Source organism: Mus musculus, chromosome 12 (assembly GCF_000001635.26).
Source record: "Mus musculus strain C57BL/6J chromosome 12, GRCm38.p6 C57BL/6J".
Classification (NCBI taxonomy): Eukaryota; Metazoa; Chordata; class Mammalia; order Rodentia; family Muridae; genus Mus; species Mus musculus.
In genome coordinates, this window is record NC_000078.6 from 75,698,381 (window position 1) to 75,713,552 (window position 15,172).

Here is a 15,172-nt window from a genome sequence, read left to right on the forward strand (position 1 = left end):
AAAGAAGGGAAAGAAGAAAGAAGAAAGGAATCGTAGCAGGACCTGTTCCAATAAGTGCGTTTGGGGGATGTAGTTTACACATATGAAATCTAGTCACAATATTCTTGTTTAATACACGGTTTTGTTCATACGAATTTTTCCTAATTTTCTTCCTTCCTTCCTTCCTTCCTTCCTTCCTTCCTTCCTTCCTTCCTTCCTTCCTTCCTTCCTTCCTCTCTCTCTCTCTCTCTCTCTCTCTCTCTCTCTCTCTCTCTCTCTCTCTCTCTCTCTTTTTGTTTTTTTTGAGACAGGGTTTCTCTGTATAGCCCTGGCTGTCCTGGAACTTACTCTGTAGACCAGGCTGGCCTTGAAATCAGAAATCTTCCTGCCTCTGCCTCCCGAGTGCTGGGATTAAAGGTGTGTGCCACTACTGCCCGGCTTAATTAAAAAAAAAAAAAGTTTATTTTTTATTTTATGTGTGTGGGCATTTTGCCTGCAAGTACATTGGTGTACTGCTTGCATGCAGTGCCTGTGAAGGCCAAAAGAGGGCAGCAGACCTCCAGACGTGAATTTACAGACTGTTGTAAGCAGCTTTATGGGTGCTGGGAATCAAACCTGGGCCCTTTGAAAAACAGCTAGAGCTCTAAATATCTGGGCCATCTCTCTAGCCCATTGGTTATTTTAATAATAATAATAATAATAATAATAATAATAATAATAACTACCTTAAAATTTTGTCAGAGTCATTTTGTAGTATTCACTATGAAGGGTCTCAATAGGTAGCCAGAAATGGCCTATAATTCACTATGTAGACCAGGTGGCCCCGCAGAGATTTGCCTGCGTCTGCTTTCTGAGTGTTGGGATTAAAGGCCTGGACCACTCCGCAGCTGGTTGTTTTGTAGTATTTTTAAAAATGTGATTAAAGTCAGACTAAGTTGTTTGAGTAAAACAGAGAGGTTATTGGCATGCTGCATTAACACATTAAAATCTGCCAATGTGGATACATTAATGCAATTCCCTTTTATTAAAAGTGCTTCACACTTCAGTTGGCACTGGCTGTTCCAGGCCTAGCAAGTGGTTCTCAGCCATATGCAGTACTGACAGATAATATTTGGGAAACAGAAAAAACAAAAACAAAAACCAGGAATGGGTCTTCAAGGTAATGGTGATTTTTTTTTTTTAGCAATGAATAGAAAGATCATGATTGCTTATCAAAGCTAAGTACAACTGAAATCTTCCCATGGCTCTCTGATCTTACTGCTGAAATTGATACGACCCCACTGAACAATTCAAGTGCATTGCTATTTAGAACCCAAACTGTTGAATCTCCTGGAAATTTTTCCAAATGAACACTTGCATTGAATTTTTGTTATTATCAAATTAATTCATTTTATGAGTCCCTTGGAAATGGAGCTATAGATGGTTGTGAGCTTCCATGCTGAGAATCAAGCCTGAGTCCTCTGAAACAGCCAGTGCTCTAAACCACTGAGCTCTCTCTCCAGTCCTATAAATAAATAAGTAAAAAATTTAAAACGGATTATGAGACAGGGTCTCAAAGCAGACTGTGGCCCTTCTACCTCTGCCTCCTAAACTCTCAGATTACTGCCATGCCTGGCTCTGTAACATTTTGAGAAAGGTTTTTAATCTGAGGTAGACACAGAAATCAAGAATTAAACTGAATATAAAACCAGGTTGTCAGGGCTAGTAAGATGGCTCATCGGGTAAAGATGTTTGCTGCCAAACTTAATGACTTGAGCTCGATCCCTGGTACCCAGAAGGTAGAAAGAAAGAATTGAGTCCTGCTGGTTGACCTCTGACCTACACAAACACACACATAAAATTGCAGGATAAATTAATTAAAATAAAACCAGACCTATAAGTAGCTTTATATATGAGATGTTAAACCAAGAAGTTAAATAACATAATAAATTGTTAATAATTTTAGGGAGAGGAAAAATATTTGAAAATCACAAAGTAATTAGAAGCCATCTTCCTTGCTATCTATAGAGATGGGCCACATAGGAGTGATAGCCCCTCCACAGGTCAAGTCTATACAACAAGCATGGTAGCTTATATGTCTTATCCCAGCACCTGAAAGGCAGAGACAAGAGGATGACAAGATCAAGGGTAGCCCCGCTATAGGGAAAAAAAAAGAGAGAGAGAAATAATTCCAGAAAGATGAATGTTTTGATAGACATGACTATTTTGTTGTGTTGTGAGGGTTTTTTGGTTGCTGAAACAGGGTCTCAATATGTATCCCTGACTGTCCTGGAACTCCTTGTGTAGACCAGGCTAGAACTCACACGATCTACCTATTCCAGGATAGCCAAAGCTAGAAAGACCTTGTCTCAAACAAACAAACAAACAAACAAACAAAAAAGCCTGACTAACATGAAAGGAAGGAAGGAAGGAAGGAAGGAAGGAAGGAAGGAAGGAAGGAAGGAAGGACAAACAGGAAGGAAGGAAAGAAGGAAGGAAGGGAGGGAGGGAGGAAGGAAGGGTAAAAGAAGACAAAGGAAACCAATAAACACAAAAGCAGCTTGTACTCAGGCCAGCTCTTGGAAGTGCTCAGGGGCGCCCTGAAGACTTCCGGAGAACACTGAAGAGGATTTTGTGTGTTCTTTGAAATATGTCCAGTTGTAATTTTTGTGAAAAAGAGGGTTTTTTTTTTTTGTTTTTGTTTTTCGTTTTTTGTTTCTGTTTTGTTTTTTAATATACTGCAGGCCTGGTAGGGGACAGAAGAACCACTCACATTTGGTGGTGGGTGGGTCTCAGGGTGGGGCCAGCTTGTCTGTCAGGGTGAGCCACTTTGCATACAGGCTGCATTTCTGCCATGTGTAATTCTTGCGGTGTGAATGAGGCAATCCTGGTTGTTTGCTTCTTGCTTCTGGGCAGTTAGGATGAGCCACTGTGCCAGCGACTTCGCACCGCATAGTTCCTACCACGCAATTCCCACCATGCAACTGAAGACAACTCTGTGGACCTGTGCTGAGGCTTGGATTGGTTAGCTCTTTCTGCCCCAAGAACTGAATGAAACCTCATGCTCACACCGGAACAGCTTCGGGTCTGGTCTCCATCCTGGCCTTCCCACAACCCCGCCCCCCCACTCCCCCACCCCCGCTCTGGAGCAACAAGCCCAACCTTGGGAAGTTGACCATAGGCCTCTTTGGTAACGTCTTCAAGCTGAGTAGGAGTGTGCTCCCAGTATCTTTTATTACTCTGGCAGGGGTTGTGGGGGAGGGGCAGGAGGTTCGGTGAAAAGAGAGCCATACTTAGGATTTCCTAGCAGACCTTTGTCTCCTGGTGCAATGAGTGATCTTAAGGGCGTCTGGTGGAAGGGACTAAAAGTTTTGTCACACATGATCTGGAACTGTTGGACAGAAGCTGATGTCCCAGAGAAATTCTCAGATGAACAAGATGAACGAAGTCAGTGTCTGCCAGAACACAGGGGAAGAAAATAGCATTTTCCACAATGTGAGCGGGTGCAGCCTTCTCTCTTCCAGGCTGAGCGACAGAGCCAGCTTGTCCCAGGTCTTGGGGGTGGGGTGGGATGGGGGTATACCAAAGCGGTGCCTCGGACAGAGACCCTCCCTGCAGGAAGAGGCTCTTTTCCCTGGCATGTCTGTTAATGAGGCAGCGCTCCTCACGGCTCAGGGATATAAGCGTTGTCCAGGAAAACAGGAAGGTCTTTGGATTTCACTGAGGATTCGTTCCAGCTGGAAATGGAGTCCCCCAAAGACTCGATGCAGTTCTCCAGGGGCCGGGACAGAGAGAGAAAATTCCTATAGAGAAGGCAGCTCGAGCAGGAACAGAGAGCCCTCTGGCAGCACCACGGAGTGACCCTGGCCAGAATCCCTCAGACATGTCCTTGCCTGAACAGTAAGACCGCAAGGGTCCTGGGGGAGTAAGGAAGAGGAGGGCAGAAATTGCTGCTTCCCATGCAGGCCATTGTGGGAGGAGGTGAATGGAAGAAGCCAACTTCTAGAGCTGAGTAGGAAGAACACAAGCTTGTTAGGCGAGCACTGGGCATGGAAGAAGCAGCCTGCCCTGGAGCCGTTTCTTCAGGGCGCACTGTCTGACCTCCCCTCAGCAGGTAAGGTCTAGGAAGCCCACCACAAAATTCCGTATCTCCCTCCTAACACTTACAAAGCTCACAGTTCTCTATTTGTATGGTCATGCGCTATCGCAACGTCTAGATTGTCTAACACACGTGATGACAGATCCATGATTCACAATGAGCTCTAGCAGAATTCCTGGTGCACTAGGTAATAAATATATAAATATTTTCAAGTAAACAGTGAATAAATGGACGAAGTAGGGAGATACATGTTGTACTGGGTTAGAAAGGGTTTATAGTGTAAACATGTTATGACTGTAGATACAGCTACGTATAGGAAACCAACAGAGCAACACCTTTTTTTTTTTTTGGAATATGACAAAATGTTATTCGGAATTATCTAGATTGTAAAGTTAGAGGCTGGTGAGGATTGCACAATAATGTGAATGCCATAAACTGAAACAGATGAATTCAAAAGCTGACTAATGAGCCAGGCATGAGAACTCGTGCTTGGAGTCCCATATCCTTGGAAGGCAGAGGAACAAGATCACAATTTGAAGCCAGCCTGGCCTATTAAAGTGAATTCTAGGCCAGCCTGAGCCATATAGCAAGAATTTGCCTTCAGCCCTAGCCCCAGCCTGACTCAGACAAATCTGAGTAAAAGTCAGCTAGAAATCTAAGAATCTCCACAATATAGTTTGCAACTAGGGGTTAGTCTTCTTAACACTCTTCACAAAGCTAGTACCCGAAGCTTTTACAATCAGAGGCCAAATCAATGAGGCCAGATTTAAAAGTCTGGAAATAGCCAGGCAGTGATGGTGCATGCCTTTAATCCCAGCACTTGGGAGGCAAAGGCAAGTGTCTCTCTGTGAGTTCGAGGTCACCCTGGTGTACCAAGTGAGTTCAGTACAGCCAGGGCTGTGCAGATAGACCCTGTCTTGAAAACAAAACAAAACAAAACAAAACAAAAACAAAATAAAACTAAAAATCTGGAAATCAACTAATATTCCTGTGAGTTGATAAAGGTGACATTTCACATCAGAGGGAAAATGGATTATGTGACAGGCCGGTTTGGGAAATTGGGATCGTCGGAAAAGGCTGAGGGGCTGGAGAGATGGATTGGGTCTTCCAGAAGGACCCAGCTTCAATTCCTAGCACACACATGGCAGCTCACAATGGTTGTAACTCTAGTCCTAGGGACTAGTCAGGCCCACTTCTGACTTCCTTAAGCATCAGGAATTTAGTGATCCACATACACACATGCAAACAACACACACACACACACACACACACACACACACACACACTACATAGTTCTAAAAAAAGTATTCTTAGAAGATCGTTGTTTAAAGAAAAGGCTGAATTTGAATCGTCCACTTCTTTCAAAAATGTTATTCAACCTGAACAGTTGGTTCACTTTCATGGTAGGCAACCACATGTGCTAATGCAGTATAATATATATATATGTTGGCAAACTGCGTGCCTAACATGCTCAAAGCCCTGGGTTAAATCGTCACGGACACTTACACCAGGCATGGAGGTGAATGTCTGTGATTCCAGCACTTGGAGAGTGGAGGCAGGAGGAGCCAAAGTTCAAGGTCATCAACCAGGTTTTGGTGAGTCTGAGGTCAGCCTGGGATGTTGGGACTCTGCCTCAAAAGAGGATGGGAAAAGGTGCGTTCCCACCCACTAACCCACCATTGCTCTTTTCAAATGCGCTCACATTGGCCAGTCTTTCGGATAGCTTTCCAGATATGCTCTATGGTATTTCTGCACACACACATACAAATTATAGAATGAACAATGAATATTTATAAAGATGTATAAATACACAGCAGGTTGGAGAACAAAGTAGGATGTTTTTTCCCCCCTTTGGTTTTTCTTAGAAATACTTTGGAACTAATTTCATGAAACTTTGTATATATTTGTCTCCCTATTTATTGTTATTGACCTCATATAATAGTCCTTTAGCCTTTTGTGGTTACACACACCTAAAATCCCAACACTTGGGAAGGTTCAAGACCAACCTTGGTTACATAGAAAGTTCAAGGCCAGATTGGACTACATCGGACTTTATTTTAAAAAAAGAAAAAAGAAAAGGAAGGAAGAAAAGAAGCAAAGTTCAGTATGTTGGCAGAAGCTTTTATAATGAATTCCAAAACAACTTTGGCTAAGATAGTGAGATTTGGGTTTTGTTTTTGTTTTTGTTTTTGTTTTTTTTTAAAAAAAAGAAAGCTGGGGGTGGTGGCACACACCTTTAATCCCAGCACTCCGGAGGCAGAGGCAGGCAGATTTCTGAGTTCGAGGCCAGCCTGATCTGCAAAGTGAGTTCCAGGACAGCCAGGGCAGCCTGGTCTATAAAGTGAGTTCCAGGACAGCCAGGGCTACACAGAGAAACCCTGTCTCGAAAAACCAAAAAAGAAAAAAAGACTGGAGCTGTAGCTCAGTTGGCAGAGCCTTAACATGCACAAGGCCCTGGGTTCACTTCCCGATACTGCACAAACTGCTCATGAAGGCACACGGTTGTAATCCAGTGCTTTGAAGGTGGAGGCAGGAGGATGAGGAGTACAAGGCCAGCCCTCAGTGACTGTTCGGCTAACCTGAGATACATAAAACTCGTCTTAACAACAGAACAAAGAAAATATCCCTTTGGAATAATATTATATATGTCATATAGAAAGGGACAGTAAATGGAGATGTTAGACAAAGAAAAGTAATCGTAAGAAGGAAATTAATGGGGCTGGGCAGAAAGGCCGGGCAGTGAAGGGCCTGCCATGCAAACCTGAGGCCCTGGGTTTGGATCCCAGCACTCACATAAAACTGGGCATGGTAGCACCATCTGTAACCCTGGCACTCTCAGACAGAAACAGGCGAATCCCTGAAGCTCAACAGCCAGCCAGCCTTGCCAATCAGTTGAGTGCCAGGTTCAGAAAAAGACCCCGGCTCAAAAACTAAGGTAGAAAGGGCAAGTCAGACCTATCGTCGACCTCTGGTCTCCACGTTCACCTGTGCATGTACATACACAACGAATTTTTGATGTAAATTTAAAAAAATATATAAACATAGACATGCAAAGCAAATAAAAGATTAACATTTTGGCAATAAAATAATTTTAGCCTGAGGCATATTTATTTATTTAAAAGATTTATTTATTTTATGTGAGTACACTGTAGCTGTCTTCAGACACACCAGAAGAGGGCGTCAGTCAGACCTCATTACAGATGGTTATGAGCCATCATGTGGTTGCTGGGAATTGAACTCAGGGCCTCTGGAAGAGCAGTCAGTGCTCTTAACTGCTGAGCTATCTCGCCAGCCCCGACATTTTTATTTAAAGTTAAAAAGAAGAAATGAGGACGTTTTAATACTTTAATACACACACCAGTGTTGGTGGTGGATAAGGAAGTCAGTGTTCTCTCTATGACATCATTGTTGTTTTCTGAGACAGGATCTTACTCTTACCTCAGGGTGGCTGGGAAGTCATGCTATAGCCCATATAGCCTCAGACGTATGGTAAGCCTCCAGCCTCAAAGCACCTCAAATGCTGGGATTGCAAGACCAGGCTAGGATCCTTGGCTTTCAGAAGCTTGTTCTTTGAGAAAAGTAACCACGGTTCTCCTTCACTTGCACACACCGCTGGCATTTCCAGATGAAAATGTTCTTTTTATTCTGTCAAGGACACTGAGACTGAGATTTTTTTTTAGGTCTAGAAATACCATCTATAGGAAAAGAATGGAATCTTTTTAAGATTTGCCAACATCTCTCAAAAGAGTTTCTATTGAGGACTTATTGCAGAAATATTTATTCAATGAGACCTTGGAGCTGGCGTTAGTGGCACATGCCTTTAGTCCCAGCACTCAATAGCAGAGGCAGGTGGATCTCTAAGTGCAAGGCCAGCCTGGTCTACAGACCAAATTCCAGAACAGCTAGGGCTACAGAGAGAAACCCTGTCTCAAAAACCCAAAGTAATAATAATAATAGTAGTAGTAGTAATATCTTGGTGTGGTGGTTTGAATATGCTTGACCCATGGAAAGTGCTACCATTAGGAGGTGTGGTCATTGTGTAGGCAAGCTTTGAGGAGTCCTAATGCTCAAACTTCACCCAGTATGGAAGAGACAGTCTTCTCCAAGCTGCCTTCAGATCAAGATGTAGAAGTCTCAGCTCCTTCTCCAGCACTGTGTCTGCCTGGATGCTGCTGCCTTGCTTCCTGCCATGACAACAGTGGACTAAACCTTTGAACGATAAGCCCGCCCCAATTAAATATTACCCTTTATAAAAGATGCCCTGGTCACAGCAATAAAACCCTAACTTAGATACTTGGGAAAAGGCAAAAAATGCTAGCTAATGCCCCACACATATTCCCAACCACACACTGGACAGTCCTTACAATGGGACGGTGCCATCACGGCTCGGCCCACGCTCTCTGAGCAGGAAGAACTGGATGTCTGGCAGCAAAGGTTAATTTCCAAGCTTGAAAGAATACTTTAGGCCGTTAGCACTTGACCTCGGAGTTAATAATTAACAAATCGTCCTCCTGTTATTGACTTATTTCAGACCTAGATGAATGGTTCTCACCTCTGCACAGCCCTTGGGCAGATGAGATTTTGTTTGAGTCTTAAACTCAATAGCATAACAGAAGTCTAATTTTCTAGTGTTACTTTACTAACTAGTGTTACTTTACTAACTAGTGTTACTTTACTAACTAACTAGTATGCTTTCGCTCTGCAACAGAAATAAATATCCTGACTTAGGCCCCCAAACTTTTCTAAAGTCAAATATTTTAAGTCCAATAATTAGAAAGAAAATAAACTTGATTGTACATTATTTTGTGGGGGCTCCCATGAGGTGGAGGGCAGTACACACATATGCCTCACATATGGAAGTCAGGGGGACAACTTTAGAGTCAAGTCTTCTCTTCCACCTTTCTGTGAGTTCCACAATGTGTGACCACTCAGGTCAGGTCGCTACTCTTGCACAGTAAGCACCTGTACCACACTGAGACATCCTAATAGCTCCAGGTTCAATTTTTTTTTCATTAAAAAATTTAGGCTGGGCGTGGTGGTGCACACCTTTAACCCCAGCACTTGGGAGGCAGAGGCAGGCGGATTTCTGAGTTCAAGGCCAGCCTGGTCTACAAAGTGAGTTCTAGGACAGCCAGGGCTATACAGAGAAACCCTGTCTCGAAAAACCAAAAAAACAAAAACAAAAACAAAATTAAAAGAGGGGCTGGAGAGATGGATCAGTGGTAAGAGCACTGACTGCTCTTCTAGAGGTCCTGAGTTCAATACCCAGCAACCACATGGTGGCTCACAACCATCTGTAATGGGATCTGGTGCCCTCTTCTGACATGCAGACATATACACAATCAGAACAATGTGTATAAAATAAATAAATAGATAGATAGATAGATAGATAGATAGATAGATAGATAGATAGATAGATAGATAGATCTTTTTAAAAAGGTATTTGTCTTATTTATGATTGTTTGTTTTGAGACAGGTCTCTCTATTATATAGCTTTGACTGACCTGGAATTCACTATGTAAACCAGGTGGGCCTCTAACACACAGAGATTCACCTGCCTCTGCCTTCCACGTGCTGGGATGAAGAACATCTGCCACCATGCACAGCTGGACTTATTTATTTTTATTTTATGTGTATGAGTGTTTTGCCTGGATGGATGGATGTGGACCAAATGCATGCCTGAAGCCTGAGGATTTCAAAAGAAGGTATCAGATATCCTGGAACTAGAGTTGTGAGCCACTGTGAGGGTACGGGAACCAAACCCAGATCCTCCTGAAGTGCTCTTAACCACTGAGCTGCCCCATGTTCCTTCAATTTGATTTAGAATATATCTAACTCATTAACTATACATTATTGATAGTTGATGAGATGAATAAAGAGTCTGCCAGCAAACCTGACCTTGACCCAAGGGATGGATGGCTCCACCCATTCTCGGATATGTCTTCCTTCATTAGCTAAATATTTCTTGTAATATTCTCACACACCCAGAGGAGTGTTTCTGTGATGTTCCTAAAACATAGTCAAGGTGATAAGATTGATCATGGGAGGGGTTCCTACTTCTATCTCTTGAAAAACTGATTATGCATGATCTTTATCTCAGGCCTAACCCAGGGCAGTTGATCAATTCCCGAGATTCCTAGGGATCAAATGGCTAACAGATTTGGGGCTTTCAAATGTCTCTGGAAGAGAGGAGGAGGGAGAGAATCCTATCCACTGCTGCTTTACAGCAGAGACAGCAAAAGTGATTTATCACAAAGGGTTACCGAAACTCACTTCCTTCTGTCGTAACTGTAGACTAAAACTGTATCTTCAAAAGCCTAATGAATCTGTACAATCTCACCTTCTTTGTTTGGTTTGGTTGCTTTTGGTTTTTTTTGAGATAGAGTTTCTCTGTGTAGCCCTGGGTGTCTCAGACTTGCTATGTAGACCAGGCTAGCCTCAAACTCAGAAATACATCTGCCTCTGTTCCCAAGTGCTGGGATTAAAGGTGTGCACCACCACCGCCCAGCCCTGTCTTACCTTCTTATAAGCTATTAAAACGGTAACATACTTGTGTCTGTTGGATGTATTTCACCGTGCATGAAATGCTTTGAATATAAGATTAACAGAAATTATCTCTCAAGCAGATATTTTAGAGCTGTGGTTCTCAGCCTTCCTAACGCTGAGACTCTTTAATACAACTCTTCATGCTGTGGTGACCCCCAACCATAAAGTTATTTTCATTGCTACTTCATAACTGTAATTCTGCTGTTATGAATTATAATGTAAATATCTGATATGCAGGATTTCTGATAAATGACCCTTGTTAGAAGTCATTCAAGTATCAAAGGGATCCTGACTTACAGACTAAGAACCACTGTTTTAAGGCTGGTGAGATGGCTCATCGGGTAAGAGCACCGACTGCTCTTCTGAAGGTCCTGAGTTCAATTCCCAGCGACCTCATAGTGGCTCACAACCACCCATAATGAGATCTGACGCCCTCTTCTGGTGCATCTGAAGACAGCTACAGTGTACTTACATATGATAATAAATAAATCTTAAAAAAAAAAAAAAAGAACCACTGTTTTAGAGGAACAACAACAACAAAAAAGGAACTACAAAAAAATCTTAGTGAAAATTTAGTGTGATAGTTCGAATAAGGGTGTCTGCATAGGCTCTTGTATTTGAATGATTAGGGAGTGGCTGTCACTATTTGAAATGATTATCAGATGTAGGCTTGTTGGTGGAATAGGTGTGGCTTTGTTGGAGAGTGTGTCACTGGGTGTGGACTTTGGTGTTTTGAAAGCCCAGGCCAGGGCCAATATTTTGCTCTCCCTGCTGCCTGTGGATCCACTGCAGAATTCCCGGCTCCTTCTCCAGCTCCATGTCTGGCTGGGTGCCACCATTTTCCCTCCATGCTGATAATGAACTAAACCCTTGAAACTGTAAGCCAGCCCTAATGAAATGTTTTCCTTTATAAGAGTTGTGATCATGGTATCTCTTCACAGCAATAGAACACGAACTATGACATAAGTAGTTTACACAAAAGTGAATTACAAAAATTTATATTAGCTATATGGGTTTTGATAAGGGTTCTCTTTTCAGACAGGTGAAGCAAGAAGTTTGACCCCCTTACCCAAGAGTGAAAGGTCACAGAAGATGAGAGAACAGAGAGCTGGAAGGCTGGATTGATGACACTGACTGCTCATCCGGAAGATCTGGGTTCCGTTCCTAGCACATGCATGCATGCATACATACATACATACATACATACATACAACCAATTGTAACCGCTTTGTGATGTTTTTTATTATTTATTTTTATTTCTTGTGGATAAGCATTTTGTCTTTCTGTAAAGGCGACATGGACATGCCTGGTACCTGCAAGAGTCAGAGGAGGGCCTTGGACACCCCGGACTGGAGTTTACAGAGGGTTACAAGTCAGCATGTGGGTGCTGGGAACAGGCCTTCAGTTTGACTCCCAGTGCTGCATCGCTAAGGTGTGATGGTGTAGAAAGGGCCATCTATAACCCCACCATAGCAGAGACAAAACGGAGAAGTTCAAGGTTATCTGCAGTTACATAGGGAGTAAAAAGCCAACCTGGGCTGGAAATCCTTTCTCAACTAAGTCAATTAATAGCAGAGTGATTAAACTGATACAGTGTCGTTTTGTCAAACACCTAGAAAAATTTGTAACTGCTTTATGCCAGCAAACATAAAATCAGATTTAAGAGATAAAAGGTATGTTCAAAGAAAGACTGGCCCAGTATATGATGATACGTCTGTTTCTGGGTGGTGCACGGATGTTCATGTTCACGTGTGTCCAAATGTGGGGTGTGTACATGTGGAAGGGAGGGGTCATTCACCGTGTTTTCTGAGACTGGGTCTCTCATTGCCTTGGAGCTAGTCAAGTAGGACAGGGCAGCCAACCTTCAAGTCACTGGGATCTGCTTGTCCCTGCCTTCTCACTGATGTATTTACACATTTGTGTCACAATATGCAACTTTAATATGGATTCTGGGGATCCAACTTAGGCAAGTCCTTGTGCTTTCAATGAAAGCAATTTCTTTCAATCAAGCTATTTCTCTAGCTCAAAACATACACCTATTTTGTAGTTATTGCAACGGGCTGTTTTAGAGCTAAAGAGACAGCTCAGTGGGGGAAAACAAAAACAAAAAAGAAAGAGTACCTACTTGGCAAGCATGAAGACCTAAATTTGAATTTCCAGCACCTACATAAAAAGCTAAGTATAGCTGCCCATGCCTGCAACTCCAGCATTGTGGGTAGAGATTGAGAGGATGCTGAGAGCTCATGGACCAGCTAGCCTAACTAAACCATGAGCTTCTGGTTCGGTGAGAGACCCCCGTCTCGAGGCAGGAAGGCAGGGAGTCTCCAGAAGTCCGAATGAACCAGATGTGTGGCTGGTTTTTATGTCAATGCCTGCAAGAAGTCCTGTGGTCTTTTAAGTGTAGCATCCTAGCCAGACAGTGGTGGTTCATGCCTTTAATCCCAGCACTTGGGAGGCAGAAGCAGGTGGATTTCTGAGTTCAAGGCCAGTCTGGTCTACAGAGTGAGTTCCAGGACAGTCAGGGCTATACAGAGAAACCCTGTCTCGAAAAACAAACAAACAAACAAACAAAAAAGTGTAAAATCCTAAAAAATAAACTTTTAACTTCCTTCCTAGGGCACACCTGCAAATCCCAGAGGAATCCTTCTTTGCAGAGCACAAGGACTTTCAGAGCTGGTTGCAAAGTTCTTTAACCCTGTGACTGCAATTCCCCACCCTGTCTGGGTAGGGCTGTGGGTGTGGTGCTGAGTTGCTACCTGACCCTCTAGGACCATTTAGAAGATGGTGGAGTCTGAGTTCCCCCCACTCTGCTGGGCTCCTTTCCCAAATAACTGCAGTCCTAGCAGCTATAGTATGCCACCAAAACCCAAGATGAATACAAAAAATTATCTTAGTTAATAATACTTGACATGTGTATTTTCTCTTATCATGGATTAAAAGAACAGAACAGAAAAAGAAAATTTTGAATGTCTAGCAAATAATAGTTCTCATTGCCTTCAAATTATAGCTAAGCTAATTTGACTGAGTACTTTCTAATCAATATTCATGTGATTAGAATTGCCAGTGTGATGGCGCGTCCCCTGCTTATAATCCCAGACCTTTGGAGAGGCAGACTTCAAGATCAGCCTGAACTAAATAGTGTGAGTTCCAGGCCAGCCTGGGCTACAGGGGACCATGTGTCTATGGATAAACAAACAAGGATATTACACATGGTTATCTGCTAATACTCTAAAGGTTTTATAAGCTGCTCTAAGATCCCAAATATCCTTAAAATATTTCATTACTCTATAACTGCACAACACCTCAAGAAAGTGAAAATAATTTTTAGGAAATTACCTTTATTTCCAGAACTCAGGAGGCAGAGGCAGGAGAATCTCTGAGTTCCAGGCCAGCCTGGTATACAGGAAAGCCAGGACTACACAAAGAAAGCCTTTCTTGAAAAACAAAACAAGACAAAAACAAACAAAAAACCTCCAACAAAACAAAGAATAAAATGCTAAAAACCAATTTTAAACTTCCTTCAAATCTTTGAGAAGCTGCAGAATGCTACAAATGTTCCCCACTAACACGTGCACACTTGCATGTTTGAACACAAATGCACTTACTGAAGCGTATCTAAGGACTGCATAATCAATCAATTGAACACAATATAGCCATTGAATGTCTGTTGTATCCCAGAGATGGCAGAAATACATGAAAGAGTACCTCCCCCCTCCCCCCATAGAGGTGATATCATAGGGAAGATAATGAATTATTTATTTTTGGTTCATTTTTAAGCATTAGGATGGAATCCCAGGGCCTTATGCATCCAAGCAAAAGGTCTGCCACTGACCTTGTACCCAGCCCTATCTTTTGTTTTTCTGAGATGGGTTTTATGGAGCCCAAGGCTGGCTTCCCACTTGTTATGTATTCGAGAACTCAAATTCCAAAAAAAGCTGGGCGTGGTGGTGCACGCCTTTAATCCCAGCACTCGGGAGGCAGAGGCAGGTGGATTTCTGAGTTCGAGGCCAGCCTGGTTTACAGAGTGAGTTCCAGGACAGCCAGGGCTAAAGAGAGAAACCCTATCTCAAAAAAACAAAACAAAAAAGAACTCAAGTTCCTCTTTCTCTCGCCTCCACTTCCTGGTGGCTGGGATTACAGGCAAGATAATCACAATTATCTAAGAAATATACTAAATTTTAGAAGTAATTAATAAATTTTGTCTAGAAAGATGACTCAGTAGCTAAGAGCACTTGCTGTTTTAGCAGAAGACTCAAGTTCAATTCCCAGAACCTCCATAGCAGCTCCCACGCACCTATAACGCCAGTAGGACCCTGATACCTTCTGGCCTCCATAGGCACTAGGCACACAGAAATGCACAGACAAACCACCGATACATGTTTTTTAAAAAAGAGCAAAGGCTGGCCATGGTGGTACGTGCCTTAAATTCTAGCACTCAGAATGCAGGGACAGGCAGTGAGCTCTGTGAGGTCAGGCCAGCCTGGTCAGGGCTGAGAGACCTTGTCTCAAAGTAAACAAATAAAATGTCAAAGCTATACAAGACTTAAAATCCTTTTCTTAAAGAAAACT

The 15,172-nt window shown here is 42.7% G+C and overlaps 1 long non-coding RNA gene across 1 annotated transcript; it reads left to right on the forward strand.

Moving 5' to 3' along the window:
• Nucleotides 1-3,527: 3,527 nt before the first annotated feature.
• Nucleotides 3,528-13,660, forward strand: Gm40890. The gene is made up of 3 exons (XR_872828.2): nucleotides 3,528-4,072; nucleotides 11,642-12,035; nucleotides 13,220-13,660. It is a non-coding gene; the product is annotated as a predicted gene, 40890 (long non-coding RNA).
• Nucleotides 13,661-15,172: the final 1,512 nt, after the last annotated feature.